The sequence below is a fragment of the Chinchilla lanigera genome, unplaced genomic scaffold, assembly GCF_000276665.1.
Source record: "Chinchilla lanigera isolate Chin_1 unplaced genomic scaffold, ChiLan1.0 scaffold00022, whole genome shotgun sequence".
Taxonomy (NCBI): domain Eukaryota; kingdom Metazoa; phylum Chordata; class Mammalia; order Rodentia; family Chinchillidae; genus Chinchilla; species Chinchilla lanigera.
This window is the reverse complement of record NW_004955423.1, coordinates 5691158-5710058: the sequence shown is the minus strand read 5'-3', so window position 1 is coordinate 5710058 and position 18901 is coordinate 5691158. Positions and strand designations below refer to the sequence as shown.

General features: G+C 38.8%; 1 long non-coding RNA gene across 1 annotated transcript in view; it reads right to left on the bottom strand.

The window, feature by feature from the left end:
- Positions 1-4430: 4430 nt before the first annotated feature.
- Positions 4431-18901, bottom strand: part of LOC102017469 — a 75656-nt gene continuing 61185 nt past the window's right edge. The window contains exons 4-5 of the long non-coding RNA XR_260957.1: positions 6638-6781; positions 4431-4948 (exon numbers count right to left, since the gene is read on the bottom strand). This is a non-coding gene — a long non-coding RNA (uncharacterized LOC102017469). The remainder of the gene's footprint in view (positions 4949-6637; positions 6782-18901) is intronic.

The window sequence follows — 18901 nt, the reverse complement described above, 5'->3', positions numbered from 1 at the left end:
AAACCCATGGGTCATTTTCTTCTTGCAGTATATTAAAGTTTATTGTGAAGACACAAATGAAACGCACTAAATTAAATTATTATTACCTTCTCAGCTGACTTGTTGAGTACAAACAAGTTCATATGGCAGTATGTGAGCTGGTCCACATAATTATATTATTGAAAAATACGTGATCACAGTATCACCAAAAGCATGATTCACAGTTATGGTGAATTTAATTTTTTAAATCAGTAAGGTAAAAGACACATTGCCATTAATCCATTTTAAAATATTCCCCCTAACTTCAACCACTTATTGCATTGTTCTCGCCACTTTCTGAAATAGTTTGGAAGTCCTCTTTTGTGTCTGTATTTGTACTCTTGTGGCTGTCTCCATGTCCTAAACTGATATAAAATGTCCACTTTACATGGTCATTTTGATTTTTGGAAAGGGCTAAAAGTTACATGGTGCCACATCCAGGGACTTAAACATTTGCTGTCTATTTTGATCACACCTGTGTACCAACTGAATGAAAACTGGTAAATGTTTCTGTTTTGCTTTTTTTCTTGTTTCTGTGGAAACTGGCCTATACTTGGTATTCTGTGTAATAAATCAGAATGCAATTGTAGAAAGCAAAGACATTTGCCAGCCCAAAACTTATTCATTCATTCAGTAGTGACTTATGAAATGATCAGCACCAATGCTTGTACATTAAGTGGTAAAGAAGAGCCAGGAGAGCTCATAAAGCTCACAGAGCTAATCAGACTGGTAGGAGCTGTCACCACCAGATGTCACTAGCTCCACCCCTCAGCAGTCACAGCTTCTGTGAGTATGGGAACACCTTTTCAATATTAGAAAGGTTCATATTTGCCCAAATGTCTTTAAAAATAGGTACTTCTTAGTGTCTGTTATTTGAAAAAAATACAAAATGGCACAAATGACTATGAACTCAGTAATCCTTTTTTTTAAAATTTATATTATTCGTTATAACAATCTGTACGTATTTGAAAGGAAGCGGTATATCCATTTGGGAGATGCTCCCTTTGCCTATTGATGATATATCATGTGTTTGAAATCATGGACTTCTTGCATGGAACGCGTTCCTTCCCCTCAGAATCAGCAGACCTCAGCTACAGAGGTGCTGTGCTGAAGTCTGTGGTGACCCAAAGCCAGGCTGTGACCTCTGCAGGCTCAGTGTACTCACTGCATTGTGTCATAAGAGCAGCACCACGCTCTTGCAAGGTTACTTTAGGGCTTGCGCTCAAGAATGCTACTGTCTTCTCCTAATAATCTCAGAAAATCTCTAAAAACAATTTTTAGATGTTTTAATTATATCCTCTTCCTCATCCTACCCCCTTTTGTCACAAACATGATGCACAGGAGCAGAAGGGAAGGCCAAACTCCAAGGAAACCCATCTTTCTACTGGAGGAATGGTGGTTTTAGGATATAGCATCTGATTCTCTATCTTCCCCAACCTTATCCTGGCTCCCGAAAGAGAATTCTTCATCTCGCTGATAAGTTGTCTCCAGTCAGGTCCTCGTTAATAGTGTGACACATATGCCCAGAAATGCCCAAATGCCAAAGAAAAATACAGCTTGTTGGGATACTGTATCATGCTAGACAATAGGTAACAAATATCAAACAGGTATATGAGCAATCTGCAGAGGGAAAAGGGAGAAGGTAGTACTAATTCTGATGGAGGGAGAGCGCCCAGAAAGTGAATTTGATGTGAGCCTGAAGAGTAAGTATACTTTCAACACTTGGTGCAGAGAAAAGAAGTGTCATCCAGGGCCGGGCATGGTGGCGCACACCTGTAATCCTAGCACCTGGGAGGCTGAGGCAGGAGGATCATTGTGAGTTCAAGACCAGCCTGGGTTACAAAGTGAGCTCAAGGCCAGCCTGAACTGCATAGCAAGACCCTGTCTCAAAAAGATCACACACACAAAAAAGAAGTGTCATCCAGTCTGCTGGGGGAAAATGAGTCTAGAAATGATCTGGAAGATAGTGAGTAATCAAAGGACTGAGTTTTTATTAGGCAATGATTATGGTTTGGTAGAGAGATACACCCCGTGGGGAAAACAGTACCCCCAAAGAGCAGATGAAGAAAGGAAAAAGACAAATGCCACCATAGAGACAGGCCCCTCCTTGAAACGCTTTGGTACTTCTCGTTCATCTTGTATAATAGGTTACCTTGCCACCAGTCTATTCTCATCTCTTCTCCTTTACAGGACTGTAATTAAATCCCCATAGTGGGCAGCAGTGTGATAAAGTAGGAATAGTAGAGAATTTGAAACCAGGCAGCCACATTCAAATTCTAACCTTGACACTTCCACATATGTGACTTCAGAGAAATCTTTCACCTCCTCTAACCTTTGTTCTTGGTAAAATACACATGATGATGCCTACTCTGAGAGATGATTTTAAGATTAAATGAACTTAAGTCAGGCACGTGAAGCTAATCTACAGTAGACACATAAAAAATACATTTCTCCGCCAACCCCACCTTCGTGGTAGATCCTTAGTGCTCATTTTCACATTTCCTATATGGTTAGTGCTCATGGTGGGCTCAACGCAGAGTAGTCACATTGCAGGATCACACTTCAAATCTCCCCAGATCATGCTGCCTGGGATAATGTGGACTGTTTTGTAGTACACATCAAATTTACTCCAAAAGCTATTTATAAGTAAATTTCAATGTTTCAGCCTAGTAGAGGCTAAGACTAGCAAGTATATTCAACATGGGCCTTATCTCAAGGAGTTCAAGTTTTGTGAGTTATTCTTCTGGTGATTCATCCCTGTGGAAGGACTTTTAAGGAAATTATCCAATGGCATGGTGAGTGAGGCCGTTAAACCTAAGTGCTACAAGAACATATTTTTACAGCTAAGTAATTCCTTCAGCAGAATGCTTTGCAATCCCATCAGGGCTTTAGACAAACACTGACACCACAGTTCAAATCAAGAACCTGATCAGAAAAAATATCTGGGGAGAAAACATTTTATTCTGTGCTCACAAAACTGTGTTTTATCCTAGTGAGTTGGTCCTTCAAGTATGACACAGATGAATAGATTTAAAACTGGATCAAAGGTATAAAAAAATCCTGTTTATACACTTTTATATAAACCTCAGCTATTAGGAAGTGACAGCCCTGGTTGCGATCCAAGATGAGATTATTTAAGGTAGCAAATCAGAGGCTTGGAGGAAAGAGGTCCAGTGACAGATAGCTCAGGCCAGGGCCACAAGTCATCTTCCAAGGACAGAATGTCCCACTACCATAAAAAGAGCAGTTCCCAGTGAGTCAGTTACTATGGACAAACATAATAACGCAAAAGTACAGAATGGCAAGGAGAGATGGAAAACTCCACCAGGTCTTAGATAATCAAGATTAAGAAACTTTCTAATTCAAATTGAATTGTAGTGGCACAAAAATAAATTTTAAGTAGGTAAATATTAGGGAAAGACCCTCCTGCTAATCATACTGAGTATTAGTTAAGGTTCTCTGGAAGAAGAGAATAGATAGAAAATATATGTATAGGGCAACCTCCTCGGGCCCCCTTCTGTCCCTCTCTTGGATAGAAGCTTTCTTTCCCTCAGTAAATATATTCTGCTCTTAACCTCAGTTGTTCCTAAAACTCATTCTTCAATTTCAGAGAACATGAACTCGTCCCAGATATCATTCAGGTTTGGAGTTTTTATTTTCTTGTATCATTTTGGAGGTCCCCACTGAGATCCTTGGGTGGAGACTTAAAGCTATACGCCTACCCAAGATGAAAATGCCCAGTGTCTGTCAAGGGCCTTTAGATAGACCCTCTGGAAACTATCTCTGACTGCCAGTCAACAACTATGAGTCCTTTCAGCCTGCAGAAGCCAGAATGGTCACTGTCCATTACTCCCTCATGGCAGTTGTGGTTACTTCAGAGGGGGGAATGTTACAGGCAGCTGAGTTAGATAAAAATATTATAGGCAGTCAGACAGGGCCAGACCCTAGAAAGGGCCAGCATGAAAGAGAAGATACGTATTTGCTGTGGGCCAGACATCAAGGCAAAGGACTAAACAAATACACCCACATACTTCCCTGGGTGTAAACATCAGAGACTGATATTCTAAATAGGTAGTGATCACCTTGAAGAGTGCTGACCCAACCCCTTACAGGAAAAGCCCCTTTTCTGTATTCATGCCTGCTTGCTACATGACTCGCTTCCCTATTTAATCAGTTTTATCTGAACAATTCTTATTTGCTGACCACAGTTTTATCCATTTTTCCCCTACCATGGACCCACCTCACCTCATGGTCTTGCTCTATAAAAGCTCCTAGAAAAGACAGAGTCTTGGGCAACCCACTCGGGCTCCCTTCTATCCCTCTCTTGGATAGAAGCTTTCTTTCCCTCAATAAATATGTTCTGTTCTTAAAAAAAAAAAAGAAATATATATGTATAATCATGCAAGGGGATTTATTAGGTAGGATTTCAGGATGAAAGGCAGGAGAGTCCACCATGGCTGTCTGCACCCTGGAGAGCTAGAAGATCTTGCAGCAGTTCAGCCCAGGATATACGAGCCACAGAACAAAAGGGATCAGGATGCAACACCAGTTCAAAGTCGAAGACCTCAAAGCTCACTGGAGAGCCATGAGGGTGAGTCTGCATTGAAAGCTGTAGAAACTGGAGACTGAAGCTCTTCAAAACAGATACACTTCCCTTCTCTTTCCATTTTTCTTCTATCCAAGCTATGAACCTATCGGTGTTTGCCGCCCACAACTGGGTGGGTCTCCCCACTTCAGTTTTAGCCTACATGTCAGTTACCTGCAGATACACTCAGAACTGTGCTTTGATAATCCACTAGGTGTTTCTCCATCCATTCAAGTTGATATAGTGTGATTAACACTCAAACACTGTCATTGGCACTAAATGCATTTCTCTCTCTTGTACTCCACTCTCCAGGGTCAGGAACCATTCCTTCATTCCTTCTTCTATCTGCAATGAAAAAATACTATCAAGCCCTCAGATTGGCCAGGCACTGTACAAGGCATTTCACACACAAATATATTTTCTGTTACAACTACATCAGGCACTAAATGTTGTCATTAGACTAATTTTGAAGATAAGAAAATCAAGACTTAGGTAAAGTAAGGAAGGGCCTTCGCATATTCACAAACAGCTAAGTAGAAGAAAGAGAATATCAACTCCAGCGGGTGTGATGACAAAGGTCCTGGGTTGTTCAAGTTTAAAACATTACCCCTCCAACTGGTACTTATATTTTATAAATGTATAAGTGTTTGTTCAATTTTAAGTTATTAAATGCTCTTAATGAAAAATCCTTTTAGATTTAAGAAACCACATTTCTAATGGTGAGATTTCTGCTGAGGTGCAGTGATAACCGAAGGACCTAGAGGTAAGATGAGCAGTAGAAAAGCACCCTAGTTGAACTCAAATTATATGTCATAGGTGGCTAATGTGGCCAAGTCACAGGGCTAGATGTAAGAAAGTAGTTTAGACCTTGAAGATGAGCCTCCAAATGGTATGGCTGAAGGAGAATGATAAGGTCAGACAAAAACTGTCTCCAACTTAGCCTCAGGAAATGGGAAAAGAATGGGAATACACACCAGAATGGGAATAAGAACTGGACATGCCGGTGCTGAGCTGCCCCCCTCCCTAAAAATGCATCCTATGACTTTATTATTCATGAGCATAAATGTTGCCTAGGTTATTTCCACTTTAAAAAAAGAGCAATTGGCCATATCTTTTTCACCATTTTAATGTAGAGCTATTATAATCTCACATTCCAGTGGCCTTCTAACTGCATGGTTATAGTCTCTGTACACTTACTCTGAAATTGTTTTTCTATTGTTATCTTACATTACAGTCACATCGTAATGTCATGTTTAAAGGTTCCCCCTACACTTGTAATGAAATTGTTTTGCAGTTCAGAATGGCATCATATTGGCACTTTAAGCGGGGTATCCATCACCCTGTATTGATAGTTTTCACAACAAAATACCCTATTTTAGTGTCTGTGAAAGTAAATAGCTGTTGCCAGTGATCTGTTCTTCCATTTCAAACTTAAATGGTCTCATCTGTTTTATTTTACCTTGCAATTTTCACACCCACTGTGGTACGGGCCAAATTTATACTGGTTGCTTTCAAATGAGGACTGCCATTCCATTGGCTCATAAAAATGTTTATATGACAAGCCACTTCTCTGTGTTAGTTTGGCCTCTGTAGAATAGATAATTCCTGATAATCAATACACTTTGGCCTCTCTACTTGTAAGACTAATGTAGATACTGCATCTGCTAATTAAAATCTAGAGGCAAGTTCTTTGGTAAATGTTTTTAGATTGAACGAAATGAATATCTAAAAGTGACATGTGGACCAAAAATTCATAGCACAATAGTGGCAAACATAGAATTCCAGCTCCAAATGGTCACATATGAAAATTTAAAATAGTGTTTAAAGGCAAAATTTAATGAAAAGTAAGAGATTTAAGGAAAAAAAAAAGTGTTGTGTTAATTATTATAAAGATACAAATAGCATTTTATTTAATTTTTTAAAAAAAATACCACCATCATCGGTGGTTAAATTTAGAAAACTTAATAGTTTGGTTTAAAAGCCACATTAAAAATTAAATGTTACACAACCCAAGCCTAATACAAGCTAACTCACTCTTGGAAGTCAGCCAGGGCAATGTGAGTCCCTTGACAATAGGCTTCACTTTTGAGATTTTTCTGTTCTCTGTTGTTAAAGGAGCCATTACTGCCTCCGACACAACCCCTCGCCGGCTGTCTTGACAGTTCTTCGTAGGTCAAGCTAGAAATTAGACGAGCAGAAAGAGTATAACAGTGAAAATTTTTTACAAGAAAAGATTTCTGCTAACGCTTTCATATTTAAAGAAATTTTGTGTTCAGTTGGAACCACGAGGCAATTGTTCAGCTACGCCTTCAATTTATATAAACCTACTTCTCTGTCTTTAGATGTTAACACAGAAAATGAGGATGTGGCAACCAACAGGTCAGTTGGGTCCAAGAGTTAAATATCATAAGTTTGCTTGGTTGAGATGTTTGTGCTTGATCTGATGTTTAGCTATCTTTTCTGACGGGAAAAAGGTGGTCACAGCTGCAGCAATGGTTTTTGTTCTTGAGTAACCCAAGGTACCCCAAGAACAGATAATAAATTACTTTAAATCCACCCTCACTTTGAATTCACTTTACTTAAAAACCAATTATATGCCCTCCACAAGAGAATATGACATGAGTTGAAAAACCAAATTAAATATGAGATAGGGTTAGGAGTCACCCCACAGTGCCCAGCCCAAATACTACTATCTTGGTGTGAACCCCTCACAGCTCCCGTTTCAATATTGCATTTGAAATAAATCTAAAATCCGAACATGAAAATGCATATTTGAATGACCACACACAAAAAACTTCAGTGTGGTTTAAGATACAAACTCAGTTACAGACAGCTGAGAACTATGGGGGTCAGCCGTTCAGAAGGGTATCACTACACATTTCTTGTTTCTGAATTTCTCTGCCTTGTAGCTCTGATAAGCATATAATCTGCTTATAAGCAGCTTCCTCTCTGACTCCTAAAAGTAACTGATAATCTCAGACCTTCTCTAGTTTCCAGAGGCCCAGGCTCTCATTCATACAGGTTGACATTGCCCTCCCTGTCCCCTTCACTGGGAAAATTGAATCCAGTCGGTCTCATATTCTGGCTTTTCACCTCACTGTACCCACCACAACCTATAACTGTGTACCGGACCACACTTGTTAACACTTCCTCCAGCCTCAGAGAATAGGGTGAGCTTACCTTTAAGTCTTATCTCCCTCTAGGGCTTCACTGAATAATCTGGAGAACCCTCATATATATATTTCCCAAGTCAACTTCTCTTTCCCTACTGCCTCCTCTTCAACCTACAAACACAATGCCATTCCAATGATTTGGAAACAGGATCTCCCCATATCTACCCCAAATGATAGTCCTGTCTCCCTCCTTCCCATACCATATCTCCAGCTAAACTTTTCATGGAAGCAGTATTCATTCATTTCCAGTCACAGTGCCTTCTACCTGCTCCTTTCTAGCTCATTGTTCTGTAGTCACTGTTCTACTTAATTCTGTTAATAATTACTTCCTCCTGAATAAAGTTTTCCCTTTGACTTCAATTCAGTTATCCTCCGGATTTCCTTTAATCCGCTCTAATTGTGCCTTCTCCTCCCCTTTTGACAAAGAGTCTTCTTTTTCTTCCTACCTCTTCAGTGATGTTTCTTCCTCTAGTTATTCCTCCATGGCCCTTTATATACTCTTTCTGTATTTGTGATTTTACCACATAAATGTGAATGTATACTTTATCTCTAACATGGATCTTGCTCCTGAATTTCTGATTTGTGCATACAATTTGCCCACTCAACAATTCTACCTACCTCAATCACACATTCAGAAATGGTATTTATCAATTTCTCTGAAATCTCTGTCTTACTCTTGTATTTTATTTCTGGTCGGTATCACTGCAACCCCCTGAGACATCCCAGTTAGACTCTAGGAACCATTTTTGACTGCCCACATCAGTCTCTGAATCAGCTAAACACTTTCGACTCAGTTCAAATTTCCTTGTCAGCCACTGTCCTTTCCATCACCACTGGTTCTTCCTTAGCTAAAAACTTGGCAATTACAAGCTAGTCTAGAGTCAATAGTCTGTGAATCTCTCTCCTTTTATTTAACATAGAAACCAACACAGTGATATACCTAAAAGGCAACTCTAACATCATCCTCCATCTTACAAGCCTTTCACTGCTTCCTTCAGTGGTTTGCCAAGTCCCTGCACATTCCACATTTTGCCTGAAAAAACTCTAGCAACCTCTCCAGATTCACCTCTCACTTCTCCCTGCCTCCTGTTGTATGATCCAAAACTGCATCGCAATTTCTCACAAAGAGTCCACACAGCTTCACACATCTATAACTTCAGTTGGATTTGAGAAAATAGTAGGTTCCTCTCTCTAGAGTGTCTTTGATTCACAGATCAGGATGGGTATCAGTTGTGGTTCTTCAAACTACATATTAAATTACTTCAAGTAAAGGGATGTTATTGAAACATAACTAGGGAATTAAAGGACAGAAAATGATATGAAGGTGACATAGAGCCAGGCCTGAGGAAAATCTGGAATGTCATGCAGCACCTCAAATAGGGCAATAGTAATAGAGAACACCCCATGCCCTCTTCTACAGTTTCCCTTCCAGAAGTCTCCAATGCTCATGGCTAAGTTTTCTCCCTTTACAATGGGCCAACTGTTGACAGTGACTCTGCTTTACTGGTTTTGCCATGATTGGTTTGTTTATTATGACCACATTATGGCTTCTCTTCTTTCTAGTTCATGGATGTTTATTGTCTGATCTCTTTCTGTTTTACATCCTTCCTACTTCATCGTTTATTGTATGACCAGAATTTAAACTTTCCAAAGAGAAGATCAGATTGGTCAGCCAGCTGCTATCTATACAGACCATGCATACCTCTTTGAGCACTGCCCTCCCTCAGCATTCCATAGGCCACATTAGAAGGGTTCTTTCCCTCAGTGTGAGAGTCATATAAAGAAATATGAGTCTATTCTGAGACCTCTCGAATGGGGATAATCTGACAGAAACTTTCCATGACTTGTAAGTTCACTTTTTAAATTCTTATACTCAAACCATCATAATGAGTCACCTTTTCTTATTAAGCATATGCAATATGCCAAATACTTTTTATTCTTATAAGAATAATGGAAAGCAGCCACTGTCCACATCTTATTGAGAATCAGCAAGGATAATTAGTGGGTTCAAGGTTACACAACTGCCTAATAAATGGAGAAAAAAACTCTAATCCCAAACTGCCCTATGCCTAACACTATTCCCTCTGGGCCTTGTAGATACAGACTATGTTTCTCCATCCACATATCTCTGATTTATTACAGACCACTCTGTAAGAGCCACTACTTAGGAATTTTTCTTGTTCTTCAACCATTTCTTTGTTCACTACAAGAATCCAGTTGCATATTTTGACATAAGAGGACCCAGTCTCGCTGTGCATAATATATGTGAGAAGAACTTCCTCTCAGAATTTCTGTCGGCATCACGCTCAGTCAAAATTTGATCAAAGTTCAAAACTGGCAGGATGATGTCCTCATTAGTTCTGCTCTTTGCTCACTGAGAAGTTGTCCTCAGTATAAAAATAGCCCAGCAGCATTTTTTTCTTTAGAATTAAACTGTATATTAAATACACAAATAAGCTGACATCCAAGTGATTTAAAAAGAGAAGGACGAATGTGACATTTTAACTTTGGTTGACTCGGTAAGAAGGATGGAAGAGTTTATATTTTTAATAAATGTATGTGGAATAGAAATGTCAATCTGAATGGAGTAGCAAAAATACATGCTACAGTGTGACTATAAACAGGCCCTTCTTTTTTTGTTTTAACACGGAGTTTATGGCACTGGAAAGCTAAAGGCTGTGAACAACTACGTACACACCAGCTTAACCCAATTCAAATACCACTCAGAGGTGCTGAGCTGACAGGAATTCTTTGTGAGTTCAGGATGCTATACAACTAAACACAATTTCCAACATTATACTTTTGCCCTTTTTTCCAGATGCATTCACTACCACAACTGCCCTCTTCTGTTAAAGGTGAGAGCAATAACACTTCTTCCTTCAAAACAGCAATGGTGTTACCAAAAGGAAAAAGACAAAATTTGCAAATTTCTTTGGAATTCTCAATGGAAACTAATCTGTATTTCATTTATCCCAAAGCTGGCATCACCCAAATCTCCACCTGGGAATAATAGCGTGAAAATTTTTGCATTAAATAAACTTAAAGCATTAGGACTGGTGCAAAGTACTATTATTCTGACATACTCTAATTTGAAAAGGGTAAATCAATTTAAACCATTTTTGTTTAAAATCAGCTTTTTAGGCTATATACTCATAGTGGTTGCCAAGTTTCAACCAAAGTGAATGTTAAGGTCTATGTTATTAACCCTTGAAAAATGAGCTCTATCGCGGAAACAATGACAGACTTGGGCACCACCAGGTGCAACTGCCGAACCTGACAGTCAGTCAAGTAAGAGTAATGCATGGGTTCTTCATATGCAAATCACATAATATGTGCTTACCTTTAAAGGGCAATGTCAGATTCCTGTAAAAGTGTTTAGATATAAGTACCTTTTTTAAGAAACCAAATTCATTTATACTGAACTCTCTATGGTTGACATACCATGATAAATCACCTCATTACGCAGGAAGCTACAACTATGGCCACTGAGGATGAGTGTGATCCTGAAAGACTGCTGGAATTCTACTACGTCTTGCACTGACCCTCCAAAACAGATACCTGTAGAGCACAGTCATAGTTTTCTTAGAATTAGTACTTCACACCTAAAATTTTACCCAAACAAGTTTTGTAGTGCTTAGGTTTTCTTCTTAAAATAAAACTAGTGTAGTACATTTTTCACGGCAATGTCTGTGAATTAAAAGACTCTAAGTCTTCTAAACATGTTGCAAAGATTAGAAAATATAAATTGATAAATTTTCATCCTGGAAGGTGTCACAAAGTAGCCTTTTGGGGGTGCTGAGTATATTGTAAATCAGAATTTAATGAGGGGAGAGGATCATCATAATCAAATAGGACAGGGGAGATCATAGAGCTGTACACTTAAAATATTTACTTTATTCTATGTAAATAATTTTGCAATGTTGTTAAAAGTTGAAAAGTAAAGCAAAATAAAAGCACCCTAAAATCCTTAAGTCACTTTATCAATGACAGCCTAGAACCAGACAATGCAAACTTGTAAATATCACTTCCCAGATTGGAAACTCATGTCCTGTTCAGCAGCCCTTGCCTCCCAAATCCTTTTATTCCTCCTGTGCAAACATGTCAAGGAGGAATTCTTCCTGGTGTGAATTTACTATTCAAATCCAGAAACATTCATGCTAAAATGAGATTTCCAAAAAAGATTGTAATGTCTTCACAGAGAAGCAAGATGAGAAGTTGTCCAGACAGCTGGCAGAAAAAAAAAAAAAAGGACAGAGAAAAAGAGAAAAGTAAAACGTTCTGAAGTTTATACAGAGCCAGAGATCAAAGATCCCTAGCTTTTCTATCCTCAGGAGTCCCCACAGGCTTCTTGATCCACAGTTCATCCTTCCCACCATTATTCACAATCGTATAACCTGTGCCTCTCACATCCAATTCACCCAGTCTCACCTGCTCAATCACCTGGTACAGGACAAAAGAAGATAAGGAGTCCCCAGCTGTGCTGTCTGCCAGAGACAAGAGATGCTGTTACAATGGCTCAGTCTCATGCTTAAAAATCAAATTGTCCATTTGATTTTCAATTTATTTTCAAGTCAGAAACTTTTCTGGCTCTTGGTAAAGAAAACCCAAAGCATATTCAATATCCATGTTTATGCAGTGCACAGACACCTGAGTATACGGCAAATGTAGTTTCTGTAGCACACGTCGTTCCTTATTAAATTCATCTAGCCTGACAGAGTTGGTAAAAATGAATGCAACAGAAGTAATATTTCATTTAGGTCCACTGGCATTTCTCATGATGTACATTAAAAGATGTAATATATATTATAAATGTGAGAGTGGGTGGATACACAGACATGCATTTCACTCCAAGGTGCATTAACAGAATGATAAATTCCATGTATTAAATCTACAAGAACCAAAATACTCTGAGTGAAGACATCTGTACAGAATTAGGTGCCAAAGGAAATGTCACAATCAAATAACACATTCCTTTATGAGAATCATAGGATTTTTTTAGAGCTAGAAAGAACCCCTGAAATCATCAAGCAAAACTTGCTTATTGATAGATATCCTAAGTTTTTAAAAGATTAAAAGACTTGTAAGAGGTCACACACCTAGTTAGTGGAAAAGCCAAACTAGAACCTTCCTTCACCCAGATGCAAGGCTCCTTCCACCATATTATTAGCAGTAACAGCTGATGAAGGGAACATGCACAAGGCCCCACCATAATACGCTCAGGTGGTCATTTCACTATGTCCATGGATGTTTCCTGTGATACATGCTCACAATTCATGGCACTTCTGCTAATTTGTGCAATCCCTTCTCTTCCTAAAGACTGTAGCCGGAACCAAACTGAATTCTTTAGATCCTAGAGTACATAATGCATGTAATGGTTGATACATTGTATCAACTTGAGCACTGAGAAATTTAGAAGCTTGACTAAGTGACTCAGAAGGGAGCCAGGGACTTCACTTTGTAAACATCCTGAGCTTGTGGAAGAGGAGTGCATACAGATGGTGTGGACGGATAGTTGGCATACAGTGTAAGGGAAGACAAGATGCTTGTTTTCCACCCTTTTGCTCTTGTTGCTTTTGCTGTCTTCTGCCACCTTGAAGTGTTGCCCCCATGCCATGCTACCCTGCCTTGGAGCCAGCTGATTATGGACTGAAACCTCCACAGACTGTGAGCTAAATAAACCTTTCCTTCCTTAATTTTAGGTGTTGAGTATTTTGTCTCAGCAATAAGAGAAAGGTAACTAAGACAATGCAAATACAGTAGACTCTATAAACCCTCAGGTGGTTGGTGATGGAATCGAACATTGACTGCTTATATTCTACATTGCTATGTGCATGGGCCCACTTATCCAAACAAACAAGATCAAGACTGTGTTTATTTAATATAGTATCTCCATCTTAACTAGCCAACTTAATCTAAAAATTGAAATTAAAGAGAAGTATCACAACTCTAAATGTCTCAAAACAGACCTAAGTCTTTTTCAGCTATTTTCCAAATCTATGTCTTCATTCACCCAAGTGTCAAGCGACTTTCCAGTCCCAGAGCACGTGGGATCCACAAAAATGCCCCCAAACTAAGCCACAGGTTTAAAGGATTTTTAAGATTAATCTCTGAAGAGAATATGAACATAACAAGTGCTATACTTTACTGAAATATCTAGCATGAGATTGTCAGGGACCCAAGTTGGAAGGCAGAGAAAGCATTAAAACAAACACCCAGCTTTGTGCAACTTTAAGAAATTAAGTTTTAGTGACACAAACCTCAGTTGACTCTTCTGTGTGACAGTATAAAAGTCAACCTGTGTCTGTCTCTTGGCAAAATGTGGCTTGAAACCTAAGATAAAACTGCAGACTCCACTTAAACAAAATAGACTCAAAACAACTGTGACCACAAGGACAGTTAAATACTGCTATGATAATAGGCGGCTAATTAATACAAATGATTAAAAGAGTCAATGTAAATATTTGAATTTAGAAAATGACTATGGAAACAAAAAGACCAAAAAATCAAGGCTAACATAGGACAGGTTGTCTTCTGTTCTTTTGTAGATATGTGCAGTTGAAAATCATTAATAGCACTGCCTTGGACACTAGTAAAATTTCTGTCAACTGCTTTATAAAGGTAATGAACCTGTACGTGCCTCACTGAACAGGCCTGCTATTAAATCTTCCCTAAGAAATGGAATGAGATTGTTGAGGTGTTTGTGAGCAATGTGAGCTCTGCCTGTACATAGTTAGGAATTTTAATCACCAACCCCAACGTTATGTTTTCACTAAGTGAAATAAAATAGAAAGCAACCCAGTACTCATGTCACACCACCAATTTTCAATCTACCTTATTTTTAAGATTTCCCTTGTTAGAAGTAGATTTGGGGAAGAGGAGTAAAAAAGAAATCTCAGATGACAAATGTCCAGCCTTGACAACCCAATCACAAACAAATTAAATGTCCATCTCTGTCACAGCTGGCAACCTCGGCCTGGCCTGGGGGAAATCCTTTGGTTATTGAGAAGAACTGTATTGGAGGCTAATCAAAATCTAATGAACCCCTCGGGAAAGTAGCTCCCTTAGTCACATCTAGAAGAATTGTACTCAATTAAGGGGATGCATCAACCAGTTGTTTTCTGGGATTGCAGTTGTTTCCTAAGTAACAGAACTGGTCACCCCCAGGAAGATATTCCAGTGAAGTCTATTTTCCAAATCTATGTCTTTACCCACCTAAGTGTCAAGGTGATGCATTTGTTGATCTGTCTCACAATATATTTGATTGCTGACATGTAGCGAGTGAAAAGAACAGAAGGGAGAAAGTGGAGCAGGGCAAAGGCAAAAGAGGTAATTTTGATTTCTACATGGAGTATGCTTATAATTATTTTGTCTGATCAGCTATGACAGTTCCTTCTGAATTTTCCAAAAGGATGAAAAAGGGGGAAAAAAGGAGATCTTTATATAGGTGAGTTTGGAACATTAATTTAACTGAAGTAAAAAAGGGACATGAGAAGAATAAAGAAATAAGAAAAATGAACCAAGAGGGTTATCATCAACATGAAACACATTTGTCATAAATCCTTATTCTTTTTGGGACCACTTATATTTTTTAGTCTTCAACAAAAAACAAAAATCATCATAGCTATCTCAGATATTTCTCCTGGGTGTTGTAGGTGTCAGACACTTCACACAGATTTCATCCAAATCTCATGATCACCTTGCAAATAAGGGGTTATCATCCCCCTTTTATAGATGAAGAAACTGAGCTTTTCAGAAGTTCATACCTTACATGAGGCCAATCACAGAGCCAATCAGTGGTAAAACAAAAATTCCAAACCAGAGCCTGAGCTGTCTCACCTCAGTTAAACTCACCCTCTCCCTCTCCCTCTCTCTCTCTCAGGCTACATAGTTTACTCTCAGGAAACTCTTATTATACATTGTTCTAAACTTAATGCAAATTAATACCTGTCTCATACTAGAAGCATCCCTACTCCAAACCTTGTAATCAGCATAACCAAGTGAAGTTGCTCGGTTCTCTTACTTTGTGGATTGTGTAATTAGTATAACAAAGTGGGGTCAAGACATGTGCATATGAACACTTTAGGGCTCATCTTCCTTGAGGTATATATAGCCTTTGCACAAAGATTGAATGTTCTCACTTTTCTTGGTAGATTGACCTCATTTTCACATTTATAGTCCCTAGAAAAGCTCAGATGAAATGAGAAACTGTCCACATGGTTTCAGTCCCCCCCCCCCATATACACACACAAAAGGATACTCTCCACCTCAAATTATGGTATATACATTGGCACTGAATACAGTAATGAATGGCTGTGTGACAACATATCCAATCAGACTGCTAAAAGTCATGACTTGCTCCCATGGGAATTTACCATTGAAATGCTGTTTTAAAAAAAAAAAAAATGCCATTTTCAATACTGTTTTCCAAAAGCATGCTTTGAAGGGTTGAAAATATCTGAGAAAAGAAAACTAGAAACTTAACTTCAGGTTAAAATAATGACTGTCTCCGTCACCATTCTTATTCAATATAGTGCTAGAAACATCAGCCAAAGAAATTAGGCAAGAGAAAAAAAATAAAAGGAATAACAATAGGAAAGGAAGAAGTTAAATCATCATTATTCAAGGATTACATGATACTCTATGTAGGAGACCCCAAAAATCCCACCAAAAAGACTTCTAGAGTTACTAACCAAATTTGGTAATGCAGCTGGATACAAAGTCAACACACAAAAATCAACACCCTTGCTGTACATGAATCACAAACTCACTGAGAAGGAAATTAGGGAAACAACACCTTTCACAATAGCACCTAAAAAATGAAATATCTAAAAATCAACCTAAGCAAGGAAGTAAAAATCTCTACATTGAAAACTACAGTACTTTGAAAAAGGAGATTGAAGAGGATAACAGAAAATGGAAAGACATCTCTTCGGTAGGAAGAATCAATACAGTGAAATGGCCATACTTCCAAAATTGTTATACAGATTTAATGCAATCCTTATCAAAATTCCAACAGGAAGACTTCCGAGAAGATGACAGAGTGAGCCTCCAAGATTTGCTGTTCAGACACTAGAACATAGCAACACAAGGAAGAAAAGAAGGAGGGAAATGGGTTATGGGCCCAGGAACTACCTGAAGTGAGAATTGAAGCCCATGGGGAGATTGAAGAGAGAAACTTCATCAAAGAAGTAGGTGGCAAGTGGTGCCTTCTCTTTGTGTCGGGACTCCATCTATAGGAGAAGTGGTTCAAACCTATAGACACATGGTGACTGCTGGCAACCCCAGGGGCATCTACGAAGAGATGCTGCAGTGCAACAAAGGAGTGAATGGCATGGACTGTGTGGGCTATTGAGTGGAGCAGATTTGATCATCCTATAGGAGAAGCCAATTGGCTGGGAGCCATCTGGAAAGAGGCCAACTGAGCTCAGAACTCAGAACAACTCCTGGCTCCATCCAGTGGCTCCCAGCTGAGTTTAAGCCCACAAAAGGTATACTGACTGCTGCAGGCTGAACAGGTCTGGTCCTAGTCTCATGGCCAGAAATCATCATGAACTTTAAGGGAAATGAAAGTGCAGGATCACTGAAATTATCCACTACCTCACCATAAATCTACTGATGGCTTCCTGGGATAAATCAACACAGATTTGGACTCTATCTCCACATATTGTCTACCAATGACAACAGAGACAAACATTGAAGGGTACTTTGTTTTTTCCTCTTTCTCTCCTTTTTCTTATTGCTTGGGGGAAATGGTTCTTCATTGTTTGATCTTATTTTTATATGAGTGTGAATGTGGTGTCTAGTTTTTAGTGGTTGTTGTTCTGTTTGGTTCTTCCTTTTATTTTTTCCTTCTCTCTTTCCCTCCTGTCTTCTGCACCAGTTTCCCAAAGTTTGCATGACCATCCTTTGTCCTCCAGCCTTGCTTCTAATCTCTTCTTCTATCTCTCTATTTGTTACCATAACCCCTTTTAAATTTTCTTCCCTGAGGATAAAACTGGCATATTGAGAGCTTATTTACTGCATACAATTTTCTAATTTGTTTTAGATTTTGTTATATAACCACAAATCTAGTTCATATGGTTAAAGGTGAAAAAATTAATGGCTATCTCAGTTTGTCATTTTCTAGTTTGTATTGATGCTATTGTTATTTTTGATTGTACCACTTTAGCCAAAGTAATGTAATTGTTCTAACCAGCTGTTTTTGCTGGTATTCCAAGATGAAGGTTACCTAAGAGTCACAGAAAAAGATGGACGCCAGCACCAAAAACCAGGGCTGGGCCAAGTAGGGAGCAACTTCTCATCCCCAATAAATTGAAGAGGTAAGATCTTGCAACAGACTCAAAACCCAAAAGCCACCTCTACCTAGAAGACACCTCTGAGAAGTAGTTATTTCCTAAGTATTCTAAATACTAGCAATAAAGTTATTCACTGTAGGCAATTAACAAGTTTCAACATAGGCATTAAACTGAAAAAGAAGGAGGAGGAGGAGGAGGAGAAGGAGAAGGAGAAGGAGTAGAAACAATAGCATGAGCAGCAGCAGCAGCAGCAGCAGCAGAAGAAGAAGAAGAAGAAGAAGAAGAAGCAGAAGAAGAAGAAGAAGAAGAAGAAGAAGAAGAAGAAGGAGAAGAAGAAGAAAAAGAAGGAGAAGAAGGGGAGGAGGAGGAAGAAGAAAGAGAAGAGAACAAAGAAAATAAGAAGACATTTAAACATGATGCAATTCAGACATCCAGTTCACCAAAGGCAAACACAAGGGGCAATGAGGGGGGACAGTCCAAAAGCCACCTACCTGTCCTCTCTGAAGTGATAACAACAAAGAAATGAATGAAGCTCTAGAAAAAAAATCAAACCAGAAATAATTTCTCAGAAATTTACATAGATGTTGACCACAATGAAAAACACATTTAGTGACTCTAGAGCAGATACAGATAAAAAAAATAGAGGAGCTTAGGAAAATGATGGAAATCATGATTGCCCAGCATAGGAAAGAAATGAAATCCACAAAACAGATTCAAGTGGAAATACTATAGGAGACTAAAAATTCCACTGAAAGTACCCACAGCAGAATAAACCAATGTGAAGCCAGAATCCCAGACAGAGAAGACAGGCTTGTGGTTGGCAACCATGA